We start from the raw sequence: 18,165 nt of genomic DNA on the forward strand, positions 1-18,165 counted from the left end.
ACAAGATGGGTAGTCTTCACACAATCCCATGTACTGAATAAGAGAGGGATAATGAGTTGGCTTACAATCGCCATTTCACACAATACATAAATATAACATACATCATCCAGAATACAATCAAGATCCGACTACGGAACCAAAATAAAAGAAGAAAACTCCAAATGCTAGATCCCCGATCGTTCCAACTGGACTCCACTACTGATCAACCGGAAACTAAATCAACACAACGAACAAGATCTTCATCGAGCTCCCACTTGAGCTCAGTTGCGTCATCTTCACTGGTATCATCGGCACCTGCAACTGTTTGGAAGTATCTGTGAGCCATGAGGACTCAGCAATCTCACACCCGCGAGATCAAGACTATTTAAGCTTATGGGTAGGAAAGGTTATTGAGGTGGAGCTGCAGCAAGCACTAAGCATATATGGTGGCTAACATACGCAAATAAGAGCGAGAAGAGAAGCAACACAACGGTCGTGAACTAGAAGTGGTCAAGAAGTGATCCTAAAACTACTTACGTTCAAGCATAACACAAGAACCGTGTTCACTTCCCGGACTCCGCCGAGAAGAGACCATCACAGCTACACACGCGGTTGATGCATTTTAATTAAGTTAAGTGTCAAGTTCTCTACAACCGGACATTAACAAATTCCCATCTTCCCATAACCGCGGGCACGGCTTTCGAAAGTTCAAACCCTGCAGGGGTGTCCCAACTTAGCCATCACAAGCTCTCACGATCAATGAAGGATATTCCTTCTCCCAGGAAGACCCGATCAGATTCGGAATCCCGGTTACAAGACATTTCGACAATGGTAAAACAAGACCAGCAAGACCGCCCGATGCGCCGACATCCCGATAGGAGCTGCACATATCTCGTTCTTAGGGCAACACCGGATGAGACAAGCTACGAGTAAAACCAGACCTCGAGTTTCCCCGAGGTGGCCCCGCAGGCAGCTCGGTTCGGACCAACACTTAGACAAGCACTGGCCCGGGGGAGTTAAAATAAAGATGACCCTCGGGAGCGCGACTCCCAAGGGAAAAGTAGGTGGTGGTGAGGCAAATGGTAAAACCAAGGTTGGGCCTTGCTGGAGGAGTTTTATTCAAAGCGAACTGTGAAGGGGTCCCCATAACACCCAACCGTGTAAGGAACGCAAAATCAAATAACATAACACTGGTATGACGGAAACTAGGGCGGCAAGAGTGAAACAAAACACCAAGAATAAGGCCGAGCCTTCCACCCTTTACCAAGTATATAGATGCATTAATTAAATAAGAGATATTGTGATATCCCAACAAATCCATGTTCCAAACTGTAAGTGCATCTAGTGCCACCCCTAGTTGGTTTTGGAGTATTGACGACAAACCTAGTTGAGGGACTAATGTGTTTGTGAGAATTGCAGGATAACACAGGTAGAAGTCCCTCATTGTTTCAATTTTACTACCAGAGATGACCCCTAAAATGTATGAAGACATTGAAGTCAAAGGTGGTATATGAAGATATTCACATTGAAGACTATGACAAGAGAAGACACTATATGAAGCCTATGGAGCTCGAAGACTTAGATCTTTCGTAGTTCTTTTTCTTCTTGTGTTGAGTCATAGGAACCACCGTACTGTTAAGTGGGGTCCAAGAGAACCAGTCAGAATGACTGAAGTGATACCTAAACCAAAAACCTATGTCTTCGAGTGAAGACTATGAGAGCGAATCTTGTCCAGAGTCGGACAAGTCAGCTTTGCTTGTAGCCCAAGTAAAGTTGCTGTGTGAGTTTGAAATCTGACCGTTGGAACACGTGTCAGTTCCTTAGTGACTCAGGGTCATTTCGGACAAATCAGGTCGGGTTGCCAAGTGGCTATAAATAGCCCACCCCCTACAACCATAAACGGTTGGCTGCTCAGATTGAAAGTACGGCTTTTGTCGTTTGAGAGCAACCCACCTCGAAGCCTTTGAGAGAGAATTCCTTGCGAGGATAAAGCCCTAACCACCAGAGCCAGAGAGAATTGGGCATCACTTAAGTCTTCTTGTCTGTGTGATCTGAAGACTTATTACACTTGAGGACTGTGCATCCTCCAGCCGGTTAGGCGTCGCGTTCTGAGCATCCAAGAGACATTGTGGATTGCCGGTGAACGAAGTCTGTGAAGGTTTGGGAGTCTACCTTGAAGACTTACCAGAGTGATTGGGCGAGGTCTATGTGACCTTAGCTCAAGGAGAATACGGTGAGGACTGGGTGTCCTGAGCTGCGTGTTCAGGACTGGGTGTCCGGGACTGTGTGTCCTAAGGTTTAAATACCTAGCCGCTCCAACCAGACGTACAGTTGTCACAGCAACTAGAACTGGTCCAACAAATCATTGTCTTCAACGAGTCATTGGTTTCATCTTCACTTCACTTTACTTACTGTTACTCATTGTAAAGTCATTGTATGTTTGCACTATCATTTGTCTTCACTGAGTGACTGCGTGTTCTGTTTTGCTTCACAATAACTTCCTACCTGATCCTTACTACCTAGCTGCTATTAGTCTTTGTGCTTTCACTTCATTGAATACTTGATTATGGTTTTCCTAGTGTAGTCTACCTTCCGCTGCATGGTAATAGGTTTAATTTTATCGTTTGTCTTCAAAACTTCTATGTTCTGAAGACTTTCATAAAAATCGCCTATTCACCCCCCCTCTAGTCGATATAACACACTTTCAATTGGGCTCAGAGCAAGGTGCTCCCTTGTTCTGTGTGATTCGGTTTAACCACCTGGAGTTTTAGCTATGTCGACTGCAGGGATAATTAAAGTCTCCGCTGCGTGCCCCGTCTTCGATGGAACTGAATATCCCTACTGGAAGAATAAGATGCGCATGCATCTTGAAGCCATTGACGTCGACCTATGGTATGTCGTCGAGAACGGCGTTCCCAAGGCTGGAGAAGGTGTCACTGATGCTGATGTCAAGAAATTCGTTCAACTGGACTCTACTGCCAAGAATATCATCTGTGGTCATCTGACCAAAGGACAGTATGGCCGTATGAGTGCTTTGAAGACATCCAAGCTGGTCTGGGACTGGCTCTCCAAGGTCAATGAAGGCATCTCAACCCAGAGAGATCAGAGAATCAGTGTCCTTCGCAACCTCTTCAACCGCTTCAAGCGAAATGACAATGAGAATGTCCAGCACACATTTGACTGACTCACTAACATCACAAATGAGCTTCAAGCCCTCGGCACCACTGAGATTACCAAACACGAAGTTGTCAAGACGCTGCTGAGATCACTTGATAGTTCGTTTGACATCCTGGCCCTGATGATTCAAGAACGTCCTGATTTCAAGACACTCAATCCGTCTGACATACTTGAGAGGCTCAACACACATGAGTTTCAGCTTTCGGAGAAAAGAGATATCTACGGTCCAAACTATGGGCGAACTCGTGCCTTGAAGGCAAAAGCTGTCTCCTCATCTGAAGAAGAATCTGGCAGCAGTTCTGATGATCCTGAAGACATTGGAAGGGAACTTGCTATGCTTGTCAAGAAGTTCCAAAAATTCACCAAGAAGAAAGGCTTCAGAAGGTCTTCCCGATCAAGTTCAAGGAATGATGAAGCTCCTGCTCATGACTACAAGAAGAAAACATGTCACAAGTGCAAGAAACTTGGCCACTTCATCTCTGAGTGTCCACAGTGGGACAATGAGAACAAAAAGAAGAAGAAGAGCAAGGAATATGACTCTGACGATAAGAAGAAGAAGAAGAAATACTCAAAGTCTTCTTCCAAGTCTTCCTCAAAGTCTTCATCACACAAGAAGAGCTCATCTGGCAAGGCACGTGCGTTTGTTGGCAAGGAAATGGATTCAGAGGAGGAGTCTGCTTCTGAGGAGGCGGAGGTGGAGTCTGAGGAGGAATCCGACTCAGGCGTCGCAAGTCTGGCTACAGCATACGTTGCCAAGTCCATCTTCAACACTGAAGACAATGACTTCATCACCGACACCGATGCAAATGATAAGGACTACTCCGCTTCTACCTACTACTTCATGGCACGCGGTGCCAAGGTAAACACACGCACTACTCACTATCAAACATCTAGTGACGATGACTCTGATTGTGGTTCAAAACCTAGCTACAAAACACTTGCTAAAATTGCAACTGAACAACAGAAAGCTATGGAACATATTCAAAAACTGTTAGACAAAAGCGATGATCTGTTAGGTGCTGAAATGACTCGATCTGAATCCTTAATTGAAGACATAAAAAATCTTCACGTTAAGTATCAGGAACTTGAAAGTCGTCATGAAACTCTCTCAACAACTCATGAAAAGCTTTCCTATGATTATCTTCAAAGGAAGCAAGATCTTGAGAAATTGAGAGCGGTTCATGAAGATCTTCAAACGGAAAACGAGTCACTTCGCGCCAAACAGATCAGTCCCGCTCAGGAAGGATTTGAACCACCATGTCTTAAATGCATTGAGCGTGATAATGCTATTTCTATTGCTGAATGTTCTACTGCTACTGCTGTTGCAATACCTTCAACTTTTGATGTGGTAACTAACCCCTCTGCTGAGGATACCACCGCTATTGCTGATGAGAATGCTAGGTTGAAGACATTGCTTGAAACAGGGATGTACAAAAGTCTTAAAGGGCATCAGACGCTATGTGATGTCCTGAAAAAGCAGATTCTGAACCAAAACCCTAGGAAAGAGGGTGTAGGGTTCGTAAGGAAAATGAATGCAGATGGCTCTTACTGGAAACCTGAGCAGTACCCCAAAACCATATGGGTTGCTGCAAAGGAACCTTCAGCAAATCCATCCAATCTATCTGGCTTCACTTGTGCTAACCCCATTATCATTGATGAATCCTTTAACGCAAACTATATACTGTTTAAGAATCAGAATGGTGAAGTATTTGCCAGGTACATTGGTACTAACTGCAGGAATGGACCGCCTATGAAGAAGATCTGGGTTCCGAAAAGGTGTCTGGAGAGCCTTCCTGTGAATGTCATCATGACACCTCACGTGAAGAAGACAAACCTTAGACCAAAGACTTCATACGGTCCAAAGGCTTCATACAGACAGAGGACTCACCTGAGTCACACTAACGCAAATGTTTTGCAGGGAAACCATACTCAGGCATATGAATATGAGAGCGGTTCATCAAACCGCCATGTTCATAAGACCAAGAACTATTCTACTTATTCTTATGAGTACTATTGTCCGCCTGCAAGACTGTTTGCTAAGGCTTCAAAGCCAAAATTCTCAGATGCTGCACTTAGACTTATTGCTTCTAAGCCGCCCTTGATGTGGGTGGCTAAGAAAGCTTAACTCTCTTTTGCAGGGAAAGGTCTCCAGCAGAAAATCAAAATCGTCTGACGCTATTGCTGGGGACCTTAAACATCTTGTAGGGCGCAAGATCAAATGTCCAAATGGTCTTACTATGTACTTCGTACCTGAATCGCTTGCTACTCTCCCTATTAGTCCTAACCTGGATCTAAGCTTTCATAAACCACTGGTTCGTCAAATGTTTTTGCTTCACAATGCTCTTGGTGAAGCCTATCCCCCTAACTGCACTGTAGGGTATGACACCAGCGTCTTCAGAATGAATTATTGACAGTGGGTGTACAAATCACATGACTGGCAAAAGAAGTCTTCTTATGGACTCAACCTTACGTCCATCCGACAAGAGCCACATCACATTTGCTGACACTAGTAAAAGTAAGGTATTGGGTCTAGGTAGAGTTGCAATCTCAAGGGATCAACACATGGATAAAGTCATGCTTGTTGAATCCCTTGGCTTCAACTTAATGTCTGTCTCAATGCTTTGCGATTTGAACATGATCGTAATGTTTGGAAAATATCGTTGCCTTGTACTAATGAATCTGACAAGTCTCTAGTGTTTGAAGGGTATCGAAAAGATGATTTGTACGTGGTAGATTTCTCAGCAGGGCCACAGCTTGCAGTATGTCTTCTAGCAAAGGCTTCAGAATGCTGGCTCTGGCATCGGAGGCTTGGACATGCTGGCATGAGGAACCTCCACACCCTTGCGAAGAAGAAGCATGTCATAGGCATCGAGGGCATCAAGTTCAAGAAAGACCACTTATGCGGTGCCTGTGAAGCAGGGAAGATGACGAGGGCCAAACATCCCTCGAAGACAATCATGACCACTACTCGACCCTTCGAACTGCTTCACATGGATCTTTTCGGTCCCACTCATTACTCAACTCTAACTACTACTACTTGCCTCTATGGCTTCGTTATTGTTGATGATTATTCTAGATATACTTGGGTGCACATAATCCTTTACAAGACTGAAGTGCAGGATGTCTTCAGACGCTTCGCCAATCGAGCTATGAACAATTTTGGCGCCAAGATAAAGCACATCAGAAGTGAAAATGGCACTGAATTCAAGAACACTGGCCTTGATACATATCTTGATACCTTGGGCATCACACATGAATTCTCAGCCCCGTACACGCCACAGCAGAATGGCGTCGTCGAACGCAAGAACAGAACACTAATTGAGATGGCCAGAATGATGCTAGATGAATACAAGACCCCAAGAAAATTCTGGCCCGAAGCCATTGATACTGCATGCCATACAATCAATCGTGTTTATCTTCACAAGCTACTGAACAAGACATCTTATGAGATTCTTACTGGCAAGAAGCCAAATGTCAGTTACTTCAGAGTATTTGGCGCAAGGTGCTGGATCAAGGACCCACATCACACCTCAAAATTTGCACCAAAAGCACATGAGGGTTTTATGCTTGGATATGGAAAGGATTCGCACTCCTACAGAGTCTTCAATCTCTTTCATTACAAAGTGGTTGAAACAGTGGATGTGCGGTTCGATGAGACCAACGGTTCACAAAGAGAGGAGCTGCCAAATGTGCTAGATGAAGTTCCATCCAGTGAATCAATCAAGCTAATGGGAATTGGAGAAATTATACCTTCCGAAGCTCATCCTGAAGAAGAACTTATCATTTCAGCACCTGATCAACATGAAGACAATGCTCTGTTGGAAATATGCCCTAGAGGCAATAATAAGTTAGTTATTATTATATTTCCTTGTTCATGATAATCGTTTATTATCCATGCTAGAATTGTATTGATAGGAAACTCAGATACATGTGTGGATACATAGACAACACCATGTCCCTAGTAAGCCTCTAGTTGACTAGCTCGTTGATCAATAGATGGTTACGGTTTCCTGACCATGGACATTGGATGTCATTGATAACGGGATCACATCATTAGGAGAATGATGTGATGGACAAAGACCCAATCCTAAGCCTAGCACAAGATCATGTAGTTCGTATGCTAAAGCTTTTCTAATGTCAAGTATCATTTCCTTAGACCATGAGATTGTGCAACTCCCGGATACCGTAGGAGTGCTTTGGGTGTGCCAAACGTCACACGTAACTGGGTGGCTATAAAGGTACACTACAGGTATCTCCAAAAGTGTCTGTTGGGTTGGCACGAATCGAGACTGGGATTTGTCACTCCGTGTAAACGGAGAGGTATCTCTGGGCCCACTCGGTAGGACATCATCATAATGTGCACAATGTGATCAAGGAGTTGATCACGGGATGATGTGTTATGGAACGAGTAAAGAGACTTGCCGGTAACGAGATTGAACAAGGTATCGGGATACCGACGATCGAATCTCGGGCAAGTATTGTACCGATAGACAAAGGGAATTGTATATGGGATTGATTAAGTCCTTGACATCGTGGTTCATCCGATGAGATCATCGTGGAACATGTGGGAGCCAACATGGGTATCCAGATCCCGCTGTTGGTTATTGACCGGAGAGTCATCTCGGTCATGTCTGCATGTCTCCCGAACCCGTAGGGTCTACACACTTAAGGTTCTGTGACGCTAGGGTTATAGAGATATTAGTATGCGGTAACCCGAAAGTTGTTCGGAGTCCCGGATGAGATCCCAGACGTCACGAGGAGTTCTGGAATGGTCCGGAGGTAAAGAATTATATATAGGAAGTGCTATTTCGGCCATCGGGACAAGTTTCGGGGTCACCGGTATTGTACCGGGACCACCGGAAGGGTCCCGGGGGTCCACCGGGTGGGGCCACCTGCCCCGGGGGGCCACATGGGCTGTAGGGGGTGCGCCTTGGCCTATATGGGCCAAGGGCACCAGCCCCAAGAGGCCCATGCGCCAAGAGAAGAGGGAAAGGAAGAGTCCTAAAGGGGGAAGGCACCTCCGAGGTGCCTTGGGGAGGAGGGACTCCTCCCCTGGCCGCACCCTTCCTTGGAGGAAGGGCCAAGGCTGCGCCTCCCCCCTCTCCCTTGGCCCTATATATAGTGGGGGGAAGGGAGGGCAGCCCAACCTAAGCCCTGGCGCCTCCCTCTCCCTCCCATGACACATCTCCCTCCTCCCGCAGCGCTTGGCGAAGCCCTGTTGGAATCCCGCTACTTCCACCACCACGCCGTCGTGCTGCTGGATCTCCATCAACCTCTCCTCCCCCTTGCTGGATCAAGAAGGAGGAGACGTCGCTGCTCCGTACGTGTGTTGAACGCGGAGGTGCCGTCCGTTCGGCGCTAGGATCATCGGTGATTTGGATCACGACGAGTACGACTCCATCAACCCCGTTCTCTTGAACGCTTCCGCGCGCGATCTACAAGGGTATGTAGATCTTGGTGACACGTAGGAAAATTTTGAATTTATGCTACGTTCCCCAACATGCTCAGCCTGAAGACATTCCTTCCAACAACGACAATGAACATCAAGAGCAAAGTCTTCGCCCTATACATCCTCGCGTTGCCAATGAAGTGCAGACTGAAAGAATAATTGATAGCATCAATGCACCTGGTCCACTCACTCGTTCAAGGGTAACTCATCTAGAAAATTTCTGTGGGCACTTCGCATTCGTCTCAATAGCAGAACCCAAGAAAGTTGAAGAAGCCTTCATGGAACCTGAATGGATTCAAGCTATGCAAGAAGAGCTTCAACAGTTTGAGCTGAATAATGTATGGGAACTGGTTAAGCGTCCTTATCCATGGAAGCACAATATAATAGGCACCAAATGGATATACCGCAACAAGCAAGATGAGCATGGTCAAGTTGTCAGAAACAAAGCTCGTCTCGTTGCTCAAGGATATACTCAAGTGGAAGGCATTGACTTCGATGAAACATTTGCTCCTGTGGCTAGACTTGAAGCCATACGCATACTGCTGGCCTATGCAAATCATCATAACATACTTCTATATCAAATGGATGTGAAGAGTGCCTTTCTCAATGGCAAGATTGAAGAAGAAGTGTATGTTGCACAACCGCCTGGCTTTGAAGATCCCAAACATCCTGACATGGTATACAAGCTCAACAAGGCACTGTATGGCCTCAAACAAGCCCCTCGGGCCTGGTATGACACACTCAAATACTTCCTGAAGAGCAAAGGCTTCATACCTGGTTCCCTAGATCCCACTCTTTTCACGAAGACATATGATGGTGAACTGTTTGTGTGCCAAATATATGTGGATGACATTATCTTCGGCTGCACCAATCAGAAGTACAGTGAAGAGTTTGGATATATGATGCAAGAGCAATATCGGATGTCCATGATGGGGGAGCTGAAGTTCTTCCTCGGTCTTCAAATACGACAACAACGCAATGGCATCTTCATATCTCAAGATAAGTATCTCAAAGATTTCCTGAAGAAGTTCGGTATGCAAGACTGCAAAGGCTTCACAACACCAATGCCAGCCAAACATCATCTGGGTCCTGACGACAATGGTAAAGAGTTCGATCAAAAGGTATACCGCTCCATGATTGGTTCTTTACTTTATCTATGTGCATCTAGGCCAGATATTATGCTTAGTGTTTGCATGTGTGCTCGATTTCAAGCGGCACCAAAGGAGTCGCATCACTTAGCTGTGAAGCGAATTCTTCAATATTTGGCTCACACCCCAACTCTAGGATTATGGTATCCAAAGGGCTCAGAGTTTGATCTGGTTGGATTCTCGGATGCTGATTATGCTGGTGACAAAGTTGATCGCAAGTCCACATCAGGCACATGTCACTTTCTGGGACGATCACTTGTATGTTGGTCTTCAAAGAAGCAGAACTGTGTATCTCTCTCCACTACTGAATCTGAATACATTGCTGCTAGATCTTACTGCGCTTAGCTTCTGTGGATGAAGCAAACACTCAAGGACTATGACATTCATCTGAAGCAAGTGCCACTTTACTGCGACAAAGAAAACGCCATCAAGATTGCCAACAACCCAGTTCAGCACTCGAAGACAAAGCACATTGAAATTCGTCATCACTTTCTCAGAGATCATGTTGTAAAGGAAGACATTGATATCATACACGTCAACACTGAAGAGCAATTGGCAGATATCTTCACCAAGCCCTTGGATGAGAAGAGGTTTTGCAAGTTACGGTATGAGCTAAATATCCTGGAATCCTCAAATATCCTGTGATCAGGCACACATCCTAACCCTTATGCATATTGATGACTTAGATGTGCAACACACAAAGTAAAGTATATCTTCAATCAATGAAGACATACATTCTAAGTGTGAATACATTAATGTGGAATTTGACTTCGGAGCGCCACGATAATTGTGCGCCGTGTCTGGGTCTAATACTTCCTATACGGTGGGTAACGCCACCACCAAACGTTCTATTTTGAAGTGTTTCACTCATGGCGTTACCTTGCAATGTCTTCACATTTGGTTTGGCTTCGATCTCAACATATTTTCATGATTATCTTCACTATGTTGATTATATATATATATATATATATGCTAGTGTTCTGTCCTCTACAACATTCACTTATAGCTATGTCTTCATGTTGAATTTTTTGAACTAAGTGAATATGATCGGACCCTAACCTCTCTATGCTTTCTATCTCAAACTCTATCTCCCCAAGTCATATGCATTCTATTGAAACTGTCGAATGTCTTCTCTGCGTCCTTGTCAGCAGAAGATATAGAGACAACCATTAAGTCCGTTTTCAATGCTCATTCCTCCACATGAAATCCGGAGAAGTAGGAACGACCACCCGACAATCCAGGCGTGCGTGGGACGTGGAACAAACCCCAAAATTCCGCATAATGGCCATGTGTTCCTCAGATGCGAATCGCCAGGGGCACTTGTGTAATAGCATAGTGCCGCCCCTATGCCTATAAATACACACTCACAGCGGTCATTATCTCTTCTTCCACCCTCGCACGAACCCTAGCGCCACCGCTAGCCCTCGACGACGCCGGCGATGAAGCGCTTCGCTGCCGCAACCTCTCCGACGCCGTCTTCACGCCGACCGCGGACATCGTCCTCTCTGCCGTCGCCGTAGGTGTCCTCCGTCGCCAAGTTAGGGCACGGAAGATCGAACTGCTCGGCCTCATCTTACACTCCGTCTAGCAGTTCTTAGTGTGGTAAATAAAACTTCCTCTTTTACAGCACCATTGATCCTATGGATTTGTCACTTTCTACCACAAGCAGTTTCTGTTCACACAAGCTAGATCTCTCTCATACTGCATCTCATAACATGCCTAGTATATTCACTTGTGCTTCACAAAGTAGTTAGATTCCTCACTTGTACTGATCTGTGGATTCGTACAAATCTGGAACCAACTTCTTATCTGTGAGTGAATGTCTTTGCACAATGAGGTCAATGTCTTCTAAACTGATTTATCTTCAAAATCTTCTGAGAATGCATATGACCTCTTCCCCTTCCCTCGCACCTTAATGCTGTCACAGGTACATGTCCGTGGGAGAATCCTTCGGTTCTCATAGTCTGCATTCATTTGCAGAATTCTTACAGCATCACATAAATTCTCCCGAAGCCAGTTCCTATTGGTCCAGCAAACGAAAACCTTTGAAGCCTTTGAACGTCTTGAAGCCTTTCAGGTTAAAGTTTATGGCTTCAGAGAAAGCAGCAAGGAAGGGTGGCAGAAAGCGTCGTGGTGAGACCTCCAGGGATCTGCCAGATGAACTCTCAGAAATGTACAAGACAGATCCTGAAGAGGATTACAGTCAGCGCAAGACCCGAATCCAATGGATTCGAAGATATTGGGCAGAACAATGGTTCAAATACAGATTTTTGACCCAGGAGTATGCTGAGAAAAACGCCATCAAGAGACCGTGGGGAGACATCCTATTCAAGAATCTTCTACCCAGGTCCAGAGATGAAGCCATTGCTCAAGGCTTCTATCCATGCATGGTCCGTGGACCACAGCCTGATGATGCACACTCGTCGTCACTGCTATGGTGTCGTGATGACAATCTGTTCAAGTGCAACTTCCAGTTTGCTCAGAACTCAGCGAAGCAGAACAAGAAGACTTTTGGGTTAGACTTCAACCCTGGTCCCTCAGCACCAAGGGCAGATGGCACACGAGATGCTGAACCCAATGTCATCGGTCCTTTCGCCAACCTTGAAGGCCTCATCACCTACATCTTAGTTCAAGGGACTGCAGTGAATGAGTCTGCAGCTGACACTGAATCAGAAGAAGCTCCTGCAGCTCTGAAGACAAAGAAGCTGAAGAAGCCTAAAGCTTCAAAACCTGCCCCTTCACCAAAAGTCTCAAGGGCGAAGCCACTGGCAACTGCACCTCCTGAAGACAGTGTGCAGTCTGAAGACTTATCACGCGTCTCCAAGCCCCAGAAGGCCAAGATGCCTCTGTCTCACACTGGCAAAGAGCTAACAGCTGCTGCCATTCTGCGCAACGACGACATTGATCTGTCAAGTGATGAAGATCTTGCAGATGACGCTCTTGAGCAACTCATCAAGAGCAAAGAAGAAGCAGAAATCTTCAATGATCTGCCTCTCTTTGATGTCACCATCATCCACAACTTCATTGACGAGTGGTTTGACACGCCAAACATCAGCTTTGAAGATCTGCAGCTACCCATTGGCCTCAGTGTCGCCTTCCAAGGCGCCATTGCTTCAGAACTTGCTATTGCCCAGCGCATTGTTGAACTGAAGCAGAAGATTGACTATGAAAAGGCTCAGTTCAAGAAGCATATGGCCAAGCTCAGCGTGCAAGAAGTGAAGAACTTCAAGACAATGATGCACGAGCTCAAGGAAGCCTTTGTGAAGAAGCGTGCAGAAGCTCAGGGTTCGCGTGAGCGCATGAAGACTCTGGCTGACAGATGTGTGCAAGCCTATAATGAGGCTGAGAAGCGCAAGGCACTTGGGCGTCCTGGCATCGACCCCAGGATGGCCGCAAAGAAGAAGAAGAAGCCTGCTACGGCTGAACCTGATGCACCAAGGCAAGAAGCAGTTCCAATTGTCTTCCCAACTAGACTGACTGGCTCGAAGCCAAAAAGCCGGTCAACAGCTTCAGAGCTCAAGAAGACAAGGACTGCTGAGGCTGAAGCCAGGAAGAGGAAACACTCTGAAGCCTCTCCTACTGCCCCTCCAAGAAGAAGAGGAAGACCAAGAAAGCTCGGGCTGCTTCCACAGAGCCCTTGATAGTTGAACCCATTTCTATGGTCTATCCTGAAGCTGAACGACAACTGACAATTCATGAGCCTGCTTCCACAGAGGCTCATGAAGCTGAAGACATTCCAGCAGCTGATCCCATCGCTGCTGAAGACATTGGTCAACATGACAATGTAGAAGATGGTGCAGTCCTTCCTCAGCATGAAAACAGCGAACTCATCAGCATTGGTCGTCCACTGATGCCAATTGCACAGGATGCTTCATGGGCGGATCGCCCACAAGAGGAAGAAGACTATGAGGCCCAGCCCACTCCAACTCCATAGGCGTCGTCTGCGTTACGCAGGCTTCGCAAAGGTCCAAGGCCTCAAGTCTCTGCTGAAGACATTCCGGCTGCATCAGCCGCAAAAGAAGGAGTCCCACAAGATCCCACTCCCATGTCCCACCAAGAAGCAGTTCTCCAGGAGAATGTGCTTGTGACCAACCCTCCAGCTAGTCAAGTGGAGGATGAAAATCGTGAGGCTGCCACAACCACCAATGAAGCTAATGTGGAGCCCTCCCCAGCAAAAGCTTCAGAAGACAACGAAGCCACTGATCCCGCCACTTCTGTTCCTGAGTCTGCTGCCGGTCCCCAATTCAACTATCATGTTGAGCACAGGCCTCAGGTCCAGAAGCCAATCCCAAGACTGCCAAGGTTTCCAGGTCCTGCATCAGCACCTGGCTCCTTCAACATCAATGGCTTCAGGGCAGACAACACGTTCTTCAATAGCTCCAGGAACCCCTACTCAAGGGAAAGGATATCATCTGATCAGTTCTGGAGCTATCCTCAGCGAAGCTATTACTCTTGCATTCTGTACAAGCAAGGTCGCATCTTCCCACACAAGTGCCTTGACGTTGAAGCTATAGCTGGTCTGCCCTGTCTGGAAGAAGCTTTAGCTTGCTTCAAGGAAGTTGGACTGCTGCCGTTCATTACTGACGAAGAGCATTGGAATGAAGAGCTGCTGCTTCAATTCTATGCAACACTTCACATCAGAGGGTACAACAGAGATCCGAAGACTTGGGTCCTGGAGTGGATGACTGGCAACGTTCATCATGAAGCCAATGCATTTGACATCATTGAGCTCACTGGCTTGCCCACTCCTGGCGATCTCTTCGAGCAAGGTTGTCAGCTGCATACTGAAGTTATTGAGAGCATCTTTGAGCGGCCAGAACCTGATATGAGTCAAATGCTCAGCATGATGAAGCCATTGCTCCAAGATGCTGCTTACCCCACAGAGTTCTTCGTTGAAGACCTTGAGTACCTGCCAAGAACCATCTATCACATCATCAGGCGAACTCTCTGGCCTATCAAAGGGCACTCTCCAAATGCCAAGCTTCAGGGTGCAATGAAGACTTTGGTCTTCTATATACTTCATGGAAAATGCTTCAATGCACAGGACTTCTTCATACGCTAACTTGCTGCATCAGGCATTGATCTGTTTGGTTTGAAGTTCTACGCCCCTTGGGTCATGCGGCTGATCAAGCTACACTCCGCCATCTCGTATCAGCCCTCAGCCCGCAACCATCGGATCTTCTTGCCTGACGTGGACATGTCTACTGAAGCCATTTATTCTAAGCCTGCCAAGCAACCTCTAAGTCTTCAGAATGCAGAACATCAGAGTTTTACTCAGAATGTTGAAGGCGTTGAAGCAGTTTCTCGGGTGTATCCTTTGGCTAGCACTACACGTGCACCACACCCTGCTTCCACTGAAGCCACTGACAGTGCCACTGCTCCAAGACCCAAGAAGCACACTCATGTTCTCAACGACCGAGAGCTTCTTGTGGCTCTACATCAAAAGCAGGATAGGCATCATGACTGGCTGAAGCGTCAGATGAAAAGCCTCTTGGTGGATGTTAATCGCACTCGAAATCTTGCCACCAAGAATGCTTTCGTTGTCCATGAAACCTGTCGCCGCACATGGAAAGGGCTCACGATGATGTGTTCTGAAGCTGATCTTCAAGAGGATGGCTTCACTGAGAGATTCAAGTTTGACTCCACACCTCCTCGAAGGGCTGTGCTGCTAGGAACTCCATCCCTTGAAGACTCTGAGTTCTCTTCCTCTGCTGCCACAGTGACTGCCAGAATTATTGAAGAAGAAGACGATGCTACTTCACCGCCACCTCCTTCAGCACCTCCAAGCTCTTCTGCACCACCAAACAACACCAACAACCCTGCTACTTCACCTACTCCTCATGGGAACGAGTAGAGGCTCTATGTCTTCAAACCTTTTTGGTCATAACTGACAAAAGGGGGAGAAGCATATGAGATTGATAGTCTTCAAGCGGGTCCATATGGGCGGGTGCTTTATATTTTGCTTCGTGCTTACAACTCTCATTTTTGCTACATTTGGTTCTTATGAGTTGTAACACTTAAACTAGATGGTCGTCTGCTACTTATTTGCCACCTTGTTTTGCGAAGATAAATTCCGCATGTGCGACGATAAATTCCGCACTTAGCTCATTCTGCAGACGTCCATTTTCCATTATGCATGTCATTGTATTCATATACTTTCACATGCATAGTGGATTGTCATCATAAGTTGAAGTGGATCTCCACAAGTACAACCTGCCATGTGCATTTGCATTCCAAAAGCAAATTAACTTATATGCACATCTTCAGGGGGAGCCCTTGCAACTTATGAAGACAATTCCTTATCCTTTACAATTTCACAGATTATATTCCCCGTTGAAAACTTCAACTAGTTTGTCATCAATCACCAAAAAGGGGGAGATTGTAAGTGCATCTAGTGCCACCCCTAGTTGGTTTTGGAGTATTGACGACAAACCTAGTTGAGGGACTAATGTGTTTGTGAGAATTGCAGGATAACACAGGTAGAAGTTCCTCATTGTTTCGGTTTTACTACCAGAGATGACCCCTAAAAATGTATGAAGACATTGAAGTCAAAGGTGGTATATGAAGATATTCACATTGAAGACTATGACAAGAGAAGACACTATATGAAGCCTATGGAGCTCGAAGACTTAGATCTTTCGTAGTTCTTTTTCTTTTTGTGTTGAGTCATAGGAACCACCGTACTGTTAAGTGGGGTCCAAGAGAACCAGTCAGAATGACTGAAGTGATGCCTAAACCAGAAACCTATGTCTTCGAGTGAAGACTATGAGAGCGAATCTTGTCCAGAGTCGGACAAGTCAGCTTTGCTTGTAGCCCAAGTAAAGTTGTCGTGTGAGTTTGAAATCTGACCGTTGGAACACGTGTCAGTTCCTTAGTGACCCAGGGTCATTTCGGACAAATCAGGTCGGGTTGCCAAGTGGCTATAAATAGCCCACCCCCTACAACCATAAACGGTTGGCTGCTCAGATTGAAAGTACGGCTTTTGTCGTTTGAGAGCAACCCACCTCGAAGCCTTTGAGAGAGAATTCCTTGCGAGGATAAAGCCCGAACCACCAGAGCCAGAGAGAATTGGGCATCACTTAAGTCTTCTTGTCTGTGTGATCTGAAGACTTATTACACTTGAGGACTGTGCATCCTCCATCCGGTTAGGCGTCGCGTTCTGAGCATCGAAGAGACATTGTGGATTGCCGGTGAACGAAGTCTGTGAAGGTTTGGGAGTCTACCTTGAAGACTTACCAGAGTGATTGGGCGAGGTCTATGTGACCTTAGCTCAAGGAGAATACGGTGAGGACTGGGTGTCCTGAGCTGCGTGTTCAGGACTAGGTGTCCGGGACTGTGTGTTCTAAGGTTTAAATACCTAGCCGCTCCAACCAGATGTATAGTTGTCACAGCAACTGGAACTGGTCCAACAAATCATTGTCTTCAACGAGTCACTGGTTTCATCTTCACTTCACTTTACTTACTGTTACTCATTGTGAAGTCATTGTATGTTTTCACTATCATTTGTCTTCACTGAGTGACTGCGTGTTCTGTTTGGCTTCACAATAACTTCCTACCCGATCCTTACTACCTAGCTGCTATTAGTCTTTGTGCTTTCACTTCATTGAATACTTGACTATGGTTTGCCTAGTGTAGTCTACCTTCCGCTGCATGGTAATAGGTTTAATTTTATCGTTTGTCTTCAAAACTTCTATGTTCTGAAGACTTTCATAAAAATCGCCTATTCACCCCCCCTCTAGTCGATATAACGCACTTTCACAAACATGGAACAAACTTCAGCTTCACCTGCTGGACGGTGATGGGTTGGATGAGATTTATCATGTAATCGAGTTAGTTTTGTTAGGGTTGATGATGACGATGGCGATGAACCCCCCTCTCCGGAGCCCCGAACAGACTCCAGATCAGCCCTCCCGGGAGGTTTTAGGGCTTGGCGGCGGCTCCGTATTGTAAAACGTGATGATTTCTTCTCTTTGATTTTTTTTCTCATCGAAACTCAATATATGGAGGTGGAGTTGGAGTCGGAGATGCAACAGGGGGCCCACGAGGTAGGGGGCGCGCCCTAGGGGGGGTGCCCCCCACCCTCGTGAGAAGGGTGTGGGACCCCTGGTCTTCATCTTTGGTGAGAATTTTTTATTGTTTTTTCTAAGATGTTCCGTGGAGTTTCAGGTCATTCCGAGAATATTTGTTTTCTGCACATAAAACAACACCATGGCAATTCTGCTGAAAACAACGTCAGTCCGGGTTAGTTCCATTCAAATCATACAAGTTAGAGTCCAAAACAAGGGCAAAAGTGTTTGGAAAAGTAGATACGATGGAGACGTATCAACTTCCCCAAGCTTAAACCCTTGCTTGTCCTTAAGCAACAGTTGACAAACTGAAAGAAAGAAAGAAAAACTTTTACAAACTCTGTTT

The sequence above is a fragment of the Triticum urartu genome, chromosome 5, assembly GCF_003073215.2.
Source record: "Triticum urartu cultivar G1812 chromosome 5, Tu2.1, whole genome shotgun sequence".
Classification (NCBI taxonomy): Eukaryota; Viridiplantae; Streptophyta; class Magnoliopsida; order Poales; family Poaceae; genus Triticum; species Triticum urartu.